This window comes from Dermacentor albipictus, chromosome 7 (assembly GCF_038994185.2).
Source record: "Dermacentor albipictus isolate Rhodes 1998 colony chromosome 7, USDA_Dalb.pri_finalv2, whole genome shotgun sequence".
NCBI lineage: Eukaryota > Metazoa > Arthropoda > Arachnida > Ixodida > Ixodidae > Dermacentor > Dermacentor albipictus.
The window spans coordinates 106798476-106809561 of NC_091827.1; the positions used below are offsets into that span (position 1 = coordinate 106798476).

Sequence of the window (11086 nt, forward strand, 5' to 3'; positions counted from 1 at the left end):
ATAGGAATGAATGTCATGCAGGAACAAAGCTAATTGGGTTTCGCATGAGTGGTCTTTCCGGAATCCGTGTTGGTTTGGATGAAAAAAGTCGGCCGATGTTAGGAATGTGGCAACATTAGAGTAAATGACGTGTTCCATGATCTTAGAGCATACACTGGTTAACGAAATGGGTCGATAATTACGTGGGGATGATCTGTCACCTTTCTTGAAAACCGGAATGACCTTCCTAATTCGCCAGTCGTGTGGGACTGTGCCTGTATTAATCATAAGTAACGTAACACACCACAGTAACAAACAAAAACTCAGCCAGTAATTTATTCGGATAATAATAACTAAGTAATAAACCAAATAAACAACTAAATACCTAAGGTAACCGGGAAAATAATTTGCCTAACCAATCTTAGAAGCTAACGAACGAATTAACTACGTCGTCTTACGTAAATCCCAATTATTCACTAACAACCTATATATAGTAACTAAGCATAATTATTTAAATCACTAGCCAATAAACTAGTAACTACGTAACACACCGATCTAGCTAACCAAATATACCGAACTTATCCAGCTAACTAACTAGAGAAAGTGCAAATAGAGCCAGTTAAACGAAACAGTTTGTGCACGGAGGGCTACTAAGGTCGAAGGCTACTAAGGCGACGTCAATCGTAAAACGATGCCATGTATTATTTTAACACAAATGCATCATACATTAAATTGTTTTGCCAAAAGTTTCCGTTGCATGTTCACTTTACAAACAAAGTGAAATAAATGTGGGAGAGGCGCCTCTCATTACGAATGATTAGCCTGTATGCGTAGCTGGGCAATTTGGTGTGGCAAATTGTTCACCTTTTACTTACGCCAGCGCCTCTGGTGCCACCGTCTATCGCTACATGATACTTTCGGGGTAGATGAAAACTATTGAGCAACCCTGGCATGAAGCGCTAGGGCTGGGGCCGGGCTCTGGCCTTAAGAAACATCCCATGTAGTGCCGCGCTTCGGACGTGTACTAACTGAGCAGACATGTTATCAAACTTGTGAAAAACGAAACCACACCTGCATAATCAATCCTGATATTGCGCATAAAGCAATCACTTTTTATTCTCAGTGGCGCCGTACAAAGTGCAGCGTGATCGCTAACAACACAGCCTCAAAGTTGGTACTGCCGTCGGGAAAACTTCGCTTGGTCATATCATCTCAGGACACGTGATTCCTGACACATTTACTTACATATATCTGGTTCTCCGCTGGGTGATAGCTCTGTATTTGATGTAGATGTTATTATGAACACATTTGTAGGTGCTGTAGAGAGTAATAGTTACACAACCAGAAACGGAAGCACTTAGATTACAGCAACTAATAGAAAATTATCTTCGTTCCACGCTTTGTGCCCCTATATATTTTTTTTTCATTCCCCATTTCTCTTGCCTTTCGTCCTTAGCTTGTAGTAAGCTGGGCCTCAGGAACTGCGAAGATTGGCCACTCTGCGAGACGTATGGTAAAAAAAAAAATTGAATCACGCGTCAGGAATCCTTTCATTCAGCGACCCCAGACCGTATTTCACTGACAACAATGCTCCCCTAGGCAACTACAGCTACGGAATCTACTTGGTTTTTCACTGATTGGGATCAGTTTTATCAGTGACTGCAGTCTGGGACAGGATGGTCAGCGCCCATAAAATACAATAGTGTTGCTCGGCTTGTGTAGACAAGTTTCTCTTTGACAAATACTGCTTCGCTCTGAATTGTGAGAACACATTTATTTTGGCGTAAAAATCACGACTGCTTGCAGGCGAGAAGTTGTAGGCACACTGTCATTTTTTTTATTAGAAATTGTCACCTATATTAGGTAAAACGAATGTAACGTTTACTTCAGGCAGATCTCAATTTAAAGCGCAGTGAGTTCATTTAAGCTGATAATTAGCTAAGCACCCGACCATAATTATAATATAAACGAGTACGCAGCACAAATTGCCTCATGTTTACGATCCCTAATCCCGAGTGGCAGCCTGCTTACGTCAATACGCATGTGGATCAACTTCCGTCATTTTCGTTGAAACAAGCACCATAGCAACCTAAAACCCTTGCTGGGCTTCAAGAGACTAAACGCAAACACATTCCTTTTTTCCTTTTTTCACCCGCTCTTTAGGACGAGCTGCCCCGAGGATAATAAGTTCTTCAGTTGCCTCCAAAGTGTGAGCAGCTTCACTTCTGTTACCGTGGGGACGATCTTTTTCGACATCCTGAAGACACATTGCTTCGAGTATGAATATCCTACTACTATTAAGGTCCATTTTACTTTGCCCTTTGGCGTTCAACTACCACCCCCTAACACATGAGTCAGGCTACCAGGTTACTTAAAGGCTTTGAAATAGCTGTATGGAAATGTAGCGTAAATCTACACCTGCGTGTACGCGCGCGTGTTTGTGGGTGTGGGTGCGAGTCTGTGCGTGCATGTGTGTCGAGCGCCCGCCTTGGCTGCGCGAGATTGTAGGTTCGATTCCCACGGCATGATTGAAGAAGCGGAACTTCTGGAGAACGACAGCTGTCATCTGCTTTTCCGCAGCCTGAAGTCCTTCGTTTTGTTCTACCGTTGTTTTTCCCTTTCAATATCGCATTAGGTCTCTCACAAGTTTCTGCCCACTTGTCGGTGTAAGTCCGACACCTTTGTCTCATTGGCCCTGTTCCACTTAAATCTCGAGCTGAACTGGCAAGTTCTTTTGCACGCGCTCGATCTTCTCATTATACTTCCTGGACTCACCGAAGCAATGGGCGAAAATTGTATGGGAGTGTCCTGTTCGTTAGTGAAGAGTTAGTTTACGTTAGCTGAAATTGAAAGGATGGCGCTGGCACCACTGGAACACTACATTTTAATTTTGCAGGAGCTAATTTGCAGAGAGGCGAAATATGGGTACACGGCGCGTTTATTTAAGCACGAGAATAAAATAAACGGCATTTCTTCCTTCTTCAGTAAAATAGCGTTAATTTCGCAAGTATAGGTAAAATAATTCCTTTCGCATCTCTTCGCTCCATTGCCTTGGGTGATCGGAAAACAGAAAAAGGCGCTATTCCAAACCCACTTTTTGTAACAGTCTCGATATAGCCAGTATTATAACTTCAATTTCGATTATGAATCTATTTTTGTGTGATATTTTGAGGAATTATGACGAAACGATTTGCCGTAAATTGTGACGCCCTACGAGGTTTCCCCATCAACAACTGCCCTCAAGTGAATAATAAAAAGTAAATTAACAAGTTTTAATACCTATATATTCCAGAGTGATATAAACAGAGGCAAAGCATTTTCGCCTCACCATAGAGCTTGTAGGCGAAGATGGCAAGTGTCTCGCGGCCGAAGCGTTTTTATGAAAGCATGTATTATCTATAAAAATAGACAGCCTGGATGCATATAGATATATATATATATATATATATATATATATATACATAGAGTCATATCATAAGAAGCCAACGAACAGTGACCCCAAGGAGACAACATACGGGAAATTACTTGTGCTTAATAAATGAAATGAAGAGGCGATAAATAATGGAAATTAAAGTGGATGAAAAAACAAATTGCCGCAGGTGGGAACCGAACCCACAACCTTCGCATGCGAAGGTTGTGGGTTTGGTTCCAACGAGCCAGCAGAGATTGCTCCTTGAAGGGGTTAGTGCTGTCATATACTCATTTCTAAGGGAAGAAAGAAAGAGTTATAACTCAACAGGCACATCTATAGCAACGGTGAATGCAACGGTGTTTGTTGGTGGTTTCTATTGTGCAACAAACACAACATGTAGCCCGGTGATATGATGGCGGCTAAGCCATGCTTTCATTCAGATCAGATGCCGCGCACAAAATGTGAAATGTTCAATTACGCTCCTGCTTTGACAGCAGGCCATAGAGTAATATGCCAAATTACCCTTCCCTGATCTTGAGGCGCAACCTTGGAAAGTGGGTAATTTTGGCCGTTGTTTTGCCTCGGACAAAATTATTACGTTTCCGATAATGAAAGAGCTTCCAAATGTTCTTACTGGTGACCAATCTGTAGTGGTAAAGACAATTGGATAATCGAGCGCTGCTAAGTTCTAGTATGTGCCACTAACATTGGTGGATGTTGCGCGTTCATTTTTTGAACAAAATCTAGCTAATTCTTAATGAAAAATGGCACAACAGGAAACCCTGAAATCTCGTGGCAGTGTTTGTCGCTGCTTTCCAAATATTTTCTGTTACTTTAAGTCGCACAAATTTTAGGTCCATATTGTAATTTACAGAACTTTCCTAATTCCGTCTTATCGAGCAAATAATATGAAGTTCACGAAAACTAGGTTTAGAGAGCGGCGTTTCTAGAAAAAGATTATTTATCCTCAGGTGCACCGTGGACGTTTTTATTAAGTCAGGCTATACATGCCGTGATAGCACTACTTGTTACCATTTATTGACTTATTTATATATTTATTTTTTATTTATTAATTTACTTATTCATTCATACCTCAAATACCCCACTTGGGGTTTTAGATTAGAGTGGACATATCTATGTCACATTTTCAATGAATGCCTTGAACGATGAATGATTGAAGTGGTGCACCGCTTCAACAGGTACACTGTAAACGCAAATGAGCCGAAAAGGGCATATTAAGGGATGTCACCTCCCTTGAGACAACGTGCCTGAAAACCGTGCTCCCTTACAGTGGTGCAGAAATGTTCAGCGTCCTCCATTTCGCTCCCTCGCAAAATGGGGGTGAAAGAAGGAGAAAGAACCTCAATTCTACATCCTTATTAAGAGGGAGTTTCGAAGATAGAGACCTCCCTTTAGCGTAAACGGAGTTCTCTGTTTCTTATTTTATGCGTTATTTTATTTTATTTTATGCGTTATTTTTTTTTCCTTCTCACACATGTGTGAGAAGGAGACGAGAAAGGAGAGATTATTGTCCAAGTGGTTGCTTTTCTTTCTCTTAATTCTGCAAATTTATACATTTCCAGAGTGCAAGCCAGCTTATTTAGGGCGACATAAAAGACGATTTGTTCGTCTCGTTGATCACAATGTCCTGTCGCGCTGCCAGAACCACCGGTCGACCTTACGACCTGACTTCGGAAGCGCGACCATGCAAGACTTCGACGGCTTCGGCCGTAGAATGTCGTCGCTTCTGTTTGTTTTCCCATCAACTAAAAGTGATACTGAAGGCAAAGCCCTCGAAGCGCCACTGTCGTCGGCGCCGGTGACGGCACCTGTTTTGCTCTAGCTTCGTAGTTCTGCGCGTGTATCTATATGCGTTCTTACGAGAGAATTACGGCGGCCGTCAGAGAGTGTTGCGTGTAATATGTGGAACCTCACAAGAATACCTGCCCCCTGCGCAGCACGGCGGTGATCGGCCACCGCGTAGCCATCGCCTTGTGATCTGTGTGCTACAATACACTTTTGTGGTTCGCGCGGCCGTGCTCGGGCATTCCCTACTGCGCCACGATATGAAAGCGGCTAGTGAAACCTCGCCCACAGTCCTCACAAAATCGGAGCGCGTACGGTGTGGACTGCTTTGGAAACGGCGCGTTTCGGATTACCGCTTGCCCAGTTGCCTCATGTTTCACGCGGCCTTATATATTCAGCTGCGGTGGTGAGTACGGCGCGGACCCATTGCGTAATGCACATAATGCTCACACCTTTTATGTTGCGGTGTTGAGACCCGTCGGTCCGCTGAAGAAAACTCAAGGAGCTAGTGCCGCACGAAAAAGAGACATTGTTTTGTTTCTTTCAATTTCTCCCGTTTTACGTGCCGGAACCACGATCTGATTACGAGGCACGCCGCATGCAGTTGGGATCGACTTCGGATTAATATTGATCTCCTGGGGTTCTTTACCGTGCACAGCCACGGCACGCGGGCGTTCTTGCACGCCACCGCATCGAAATGCGGCCGCCGTGGCCAGGATTTGATCCTGCGACCTCGTGCTCAATACTAAGCACAACGCCAAGGACACATAGCAACCACGGCGGGTCAAAGAGTGTTGTATTTTCGTCATGAGGTGTGTTTGATAACCATTCCCTAAGTGTCGATATAGGTTGTGACAGCGATTTGTGCCACAGCAACATTATTTCTAAGGCGGCAAATTACTGTTATGCAGCATGAACAATGCAAACAGCCAGCCTGTTTCTGTGTTAAATGGAGGCATGCAGTGTGTGCACACAATTATGTTCATTTTATCAGTTTTGTGAAATAAGCTTAAAACTGCATGCATGCATTTTCACTGGGAAATCTGTACCAGCACTTTCTTGTACCAAATTGTCTATGCACAGAAGTTTGTGCATTAGAAATAAATTTCAGGCAGTTACAGCATACAATTTCTTTTTCTTAATTAATAAAGGGAAAATTAGACATCCACCCGTTCATAGCAATTGCTACAAAGGAAGCCCATACGGGTTCCTGAAAAGCCTCAGAGTTGAAGAAAATCGTCCTGGTCCGGGACTCGAACCCGGGACCACCGCCTTTCCGGGGCAGCCGCTCTACCATCTGAGCTAACCAGGCGGCTAGCAGATGGCAGGGCGAAGTCGAATTTGTCGACAACACACGAAGCAAAGACAAGTGTTTGACGTAGTAGTTCAGCAGAACTAAAGTCTGCAGAACATGTCTAAAGTGAGCTCCATCATCAGGGCAGCTAGGGCTCCCAAAAACACAAGTGCCAAAAATCTGGAGGCTCTTGGTATTCACAACACATATGAAGAACATGCCACAGCAGTGGTCACGCCTCAGACAGAACGTCTGAATTCGACAAAACAAGGAAAGGCCCTATTGCAAAAGGTGGCCCTGAGAGCGCAGTATGGCTGGGAAAAAACAGTTTCGCTACCCAGACAAACAAGAGAGAAAATTCTAGTTTCACCAATCCCAAAGAATATGAGCACGGAACACCACCAAAGCAGGAAAGCGCAATCAAAGGCTTTACTAAAGAAGTATGAAAGAAATCCAGACATATACTACACAAATGCGTGTAAAGTGGCAGCAGACAAATTCACAATAGTGGCCTTCAATCGGTTCACAGTGATAACAACCTCCATTCGTAACCCTTCAGCCTGTACCATGGATGCAGCAGTCATAGCACTGGCCTTTCGAGGTGCAGACAGACAGACAGACAAAGAACTTTAATGACAAGGTCCTGAGAAGCTTTGCCCTAGGGCAGAGCTGCGGGCTGCTCTCACGTGGGGACTGTTAGGCCGAGCCTAACGGCCGCATCGTGGGCTCTCTGGACAGCCTAAGTTTGACGTGCATATTCTGAACGTTAAGAGACGGGAAGATAGCGGTATGGATTAGAGAGAAAACGAGGACAGCCGATATTCTAATTGTCATTAAGTAAAATAAGTGGAGCTGGGCAGGCCATGTAGTGGGTAGCCTAAGTTTGATGTGCATATTCTGAGCTCTGGATGGCAGAGCTCCCAAAAGAAACCATCTGCATTGGCTATGGTGTACCTCTAAGGCAGCATGCTGTTCGTTAATGACGGGTACCGTCCCACGCAAAACTCACAGAATTGCACCAGGTAATTTGGTGCCCGGCGCATTCTGGACTCGAGGGAAATGAGAGGGCAGACCGACTGCTCGGGCAATAAGCATCCAAGCACTAGTCGGTCCTTTCAAGGAACCCCCCATTGACCCACGTGACACCTTCGAAAACCAGGCAAAAGAGAGACAAAAATACAGGCGTCCGCACCCCAACCTTATGGGAGAACAGGCCAGGGATTAGTGCTGTGTACAGACTAACACATATCTACGCCTACAAATACTCAGTAAGATACACTCTGCATTCTATGAAAGTATGTGTTCTTGGTGCGGGGAGCTGCCAACTCTTGCCCACGTAACATGAATGTATAAACTACAGTCTCCAAATTCCAATTCGCCCCTTACGACGCAAGTGTCAAGTAACAGACAATGGAATGTTTGGCTTGCTAGTGAAGATGCAGAGAGCCAGAGAGCTCTTGTTGATCAAGCCCAGCAAACCACAGAGACCAGTGGAGCCCTGGACTGAGGGACGCACCGACCGCCCAAACGACTAAAAGAAATAAAGTTTATACTACTACTATTTGCCCTTAGTGCTATCAGCCATCAAGTTTACGTGCAATTACATATGAGCCACATGTCACTTGATTCACTCAGTTTCCATCCAGAAAATGCACTCTTTGTTGGAGGGCATGCATGATTGATTGTGCATTATGCTAATAGTCATTGATTGTAATATCATGCTGGCACATTTGATTCTGGAACTGTAATAAATTTCCAGACATTTTATTGCTTTGTCATAATTTTTGCACCTCGTTAGACACAATCTACTAAACACACAAAAAACTCCCTTCAACCTCGTAAAATTCCCAAAAGGTGCATAATAAACTCCCGACCTACCTGTAAAAGCTCTAATAAAGAGCTAAAATGCACTCCCAAAACATCTGTTTAAAACTCCCTTAATAAAACAGCTCCCTAAAGCTGTAAAAATTAACTCCCAAACATTCTCTTATATATTCCCATAAAAAGCAAAAATTCAACTCTCAAAATTAACCATAATTGCTCCCTTAAGCAAAGCTCCCAAAATATGGGAACAGTTGCTCCCATGTTTACACCTAAGCACTCCTACAAGGAGGCAAAATAATTTCCCAAAGGTCTCCTTCAACACTCCCTTAAGAAGCCAAACGTTTCCGAAAATGTACGTAAGGACTCCCATCGTTTCTCCTATAAATTCCCATAAGCAGCAAAATAAAATACCCATGTCAACTTGTAAAAGCTCCCAAAGCTCCTCATAAAAAGTTCCATAGTGCTGGTGTCCAAAAGAGGAATGAAAAACTCCCAACGTTCCCCATAAAGACTCCTGCAACCGCTCAGGGGTTGGTGTTTAAAGGAGAATTCAAAAACTCCCATAATTCCCCATAAAACCACCAAACACAAGGAGGTGAAAAAAAAACTCCGTTCGAAGGGAGGATCTTGTCCTCCCTTAAGGGCTTGAGTTATGCAACGAGGCCAAAACTCCCTAAAAGGGTCAAACCTGTTTACAGTGTAGATGATTCCAGTGTTTTCCTGTTTGAACGAAAAAAAGTTAACATGAGCGGTGCTGCGAGCTGGAGGGGGATAAACAGCCTTTGAATGGCTATGACGGGATTAAGTGCTATGCGAAGGCGTTATATCGGTCTGGTGAAGCAGCGAGTGATAAAACTTGCAAAATAGACGCAGCCTTGACGTTTCCCCGCGGTGCTCGAGAGTTCGAAGGTTCAGAGTTGATTTAAGTTTAGTGACGCCAGTGTGTTAAGACTAAAGAGTGGCGCTAGTGTGTTAAACACGGTTGGCATCATTGCTAATGCTGCAAATGTGTGAGGACCAACTGAGGTTAATGGACAGGTAATACTTGAGTAATTGTATGTAGTCACCACAAAAATTTCAGAACCGGCAATAACATATTTAGTTGAAATAAATGATTGACGATGGTGGAAAATAAATAGCGGCGCTTTTTCAATGCTGAAAGACATTAGCCAATCCTTTCACCAAGTTTCAAGAACGTTAAGGTCGGACTGGATAGCATGATAATCACCGTCGTTACTAACAGGACGATAGATTACGCAATCATCAGGAAATAAACGAATTTCCAAAGAACAGCCTTTCGGTAAGTCATCAAACGACCTCTAGACAACCATTGGCTGGCGTAAAGGAACTGTTGACGGTTAGTCAAAAAGTTGCGTATCCATTGGAGAACACAAGGGTTAAGATTAAGACACGATAGTTTTAGGAAGAGCCTTTCATGAGGAACCTTGTCGAAACCCTTTTGGAAATCTAGGAGTAGGGCATCAATGGGTACGTTTTGATCAAGATGTGAGCTGATGTCATTAACAAAGAGAGCTAATTGGGGCTCGCCGATCATGGCTTTCTGAAAACCATGTTGATTGGGACTGAGAAAATAGAGGGCGTTAGTCACTTTACAATAGCAGAATAAATTAAATGCTTCATTGGTTTGAACAAACACTGCTGAATCAAATTGGACGGTAATTGTGGCACAATGAAGATGAACCTTTTTTGGTACTGGAAGTATCTTAGCTATTTTCCAGTCATGCGGCACCACTCCTGATGATAATGATTGCTGAAAGATTTGACATAAGTATACGCTAGATATGTGCGCGGTATTCTTGAGCATTTCAGAACTGATTCTATCGATGCCGGCCGAGGATGTTAATTTGAGGGATTGGGTGAGTTTGGTGACAGCGTATGCTTCAAATGTTATCGGCTGGCTTGTTTGGGTGGTTGAGGTAAGGATAGTCTGGGAGGTCAGCGTTAGGCTCAGAAGTGAACACCGAAGAGAAGACACAGTTTAGTACTTCAGATGCTTCATGGTAAGGAAAACAGTTGGTGTCGTCATCATATAATAATAATGGTTTGCTGTTATCTGGGTTAATGTATTTGCTGAACTACTTGGGATTGTTTTGCAACATGCAGAGTTTGGTTCAGTAAAATGTTCATTTATCTGTTACGGCCAAAGAATCAAACGCATTTATCGGTATCGGAATGTTTGGCTTTGCGAAATAATATTTATAATATTTCTTTTTTGTTGTTTATACGTTTTAATATGTTGTTGAATCTTGGGGACCAAGGTCGCTCAGTTCAGGTGATATTGGTATGCAAGTCTCAGTGAGTTCGATGATGTTATTAATAAAAAGCCTTCAGTTGGTGTCTACTGCGCACTTCGGAAAATCTACAATATACCAGCATTAAAGCTCGGTTAGTGGATTGTTGGTACTGATGAAATCCTCTTTAACGTAATGTCTGATTTTGTTTTGTTTTGTTTTTCTCTGAGGCAGTTGACAGGATAATTGTACATGCAGTACTGAGCGATCAGGTAGTTCTAGTAGATGTGTTACTGAAGAAACACTGTCCGGATGGGATGTTAAGAAACGGTGGAGTATTAGAGCACGGATCGTTTTTTCGTGTTGGGGTAGATACTAGTTGCTTCAAAGCAAAGGTGATGCATGTTGTAAAAAAAACAAAAAAACATTTGAGGTTATTCTTAGAATGCGTTATCGCTGGTTTGGACTAGTGTTCCTATATACGCTCCCGCAGGCAGAAGATTTGAGCATAACTTTTCC

The 11086-nt window shown here is 43.1% G+C and overlaps 1 non-coding gene across 1 annotated transcript; it reads right to left on the bottom strand.

Moving 5' to 3' along the window:
- Positions 1-6434: 6434 nt before the first annotated feature.
- Positions 6435-6509, bottom strand: TRNAS-GGA (transfer RNA serine (anticodon GGA)). Its single transcript has one exon. It is a non-coding gene; the product is annotated as a tRNA-Ser (tRNA).
- Between the last annotated feature and the right edge of the window lie 4577 nt (positions 6510-11086).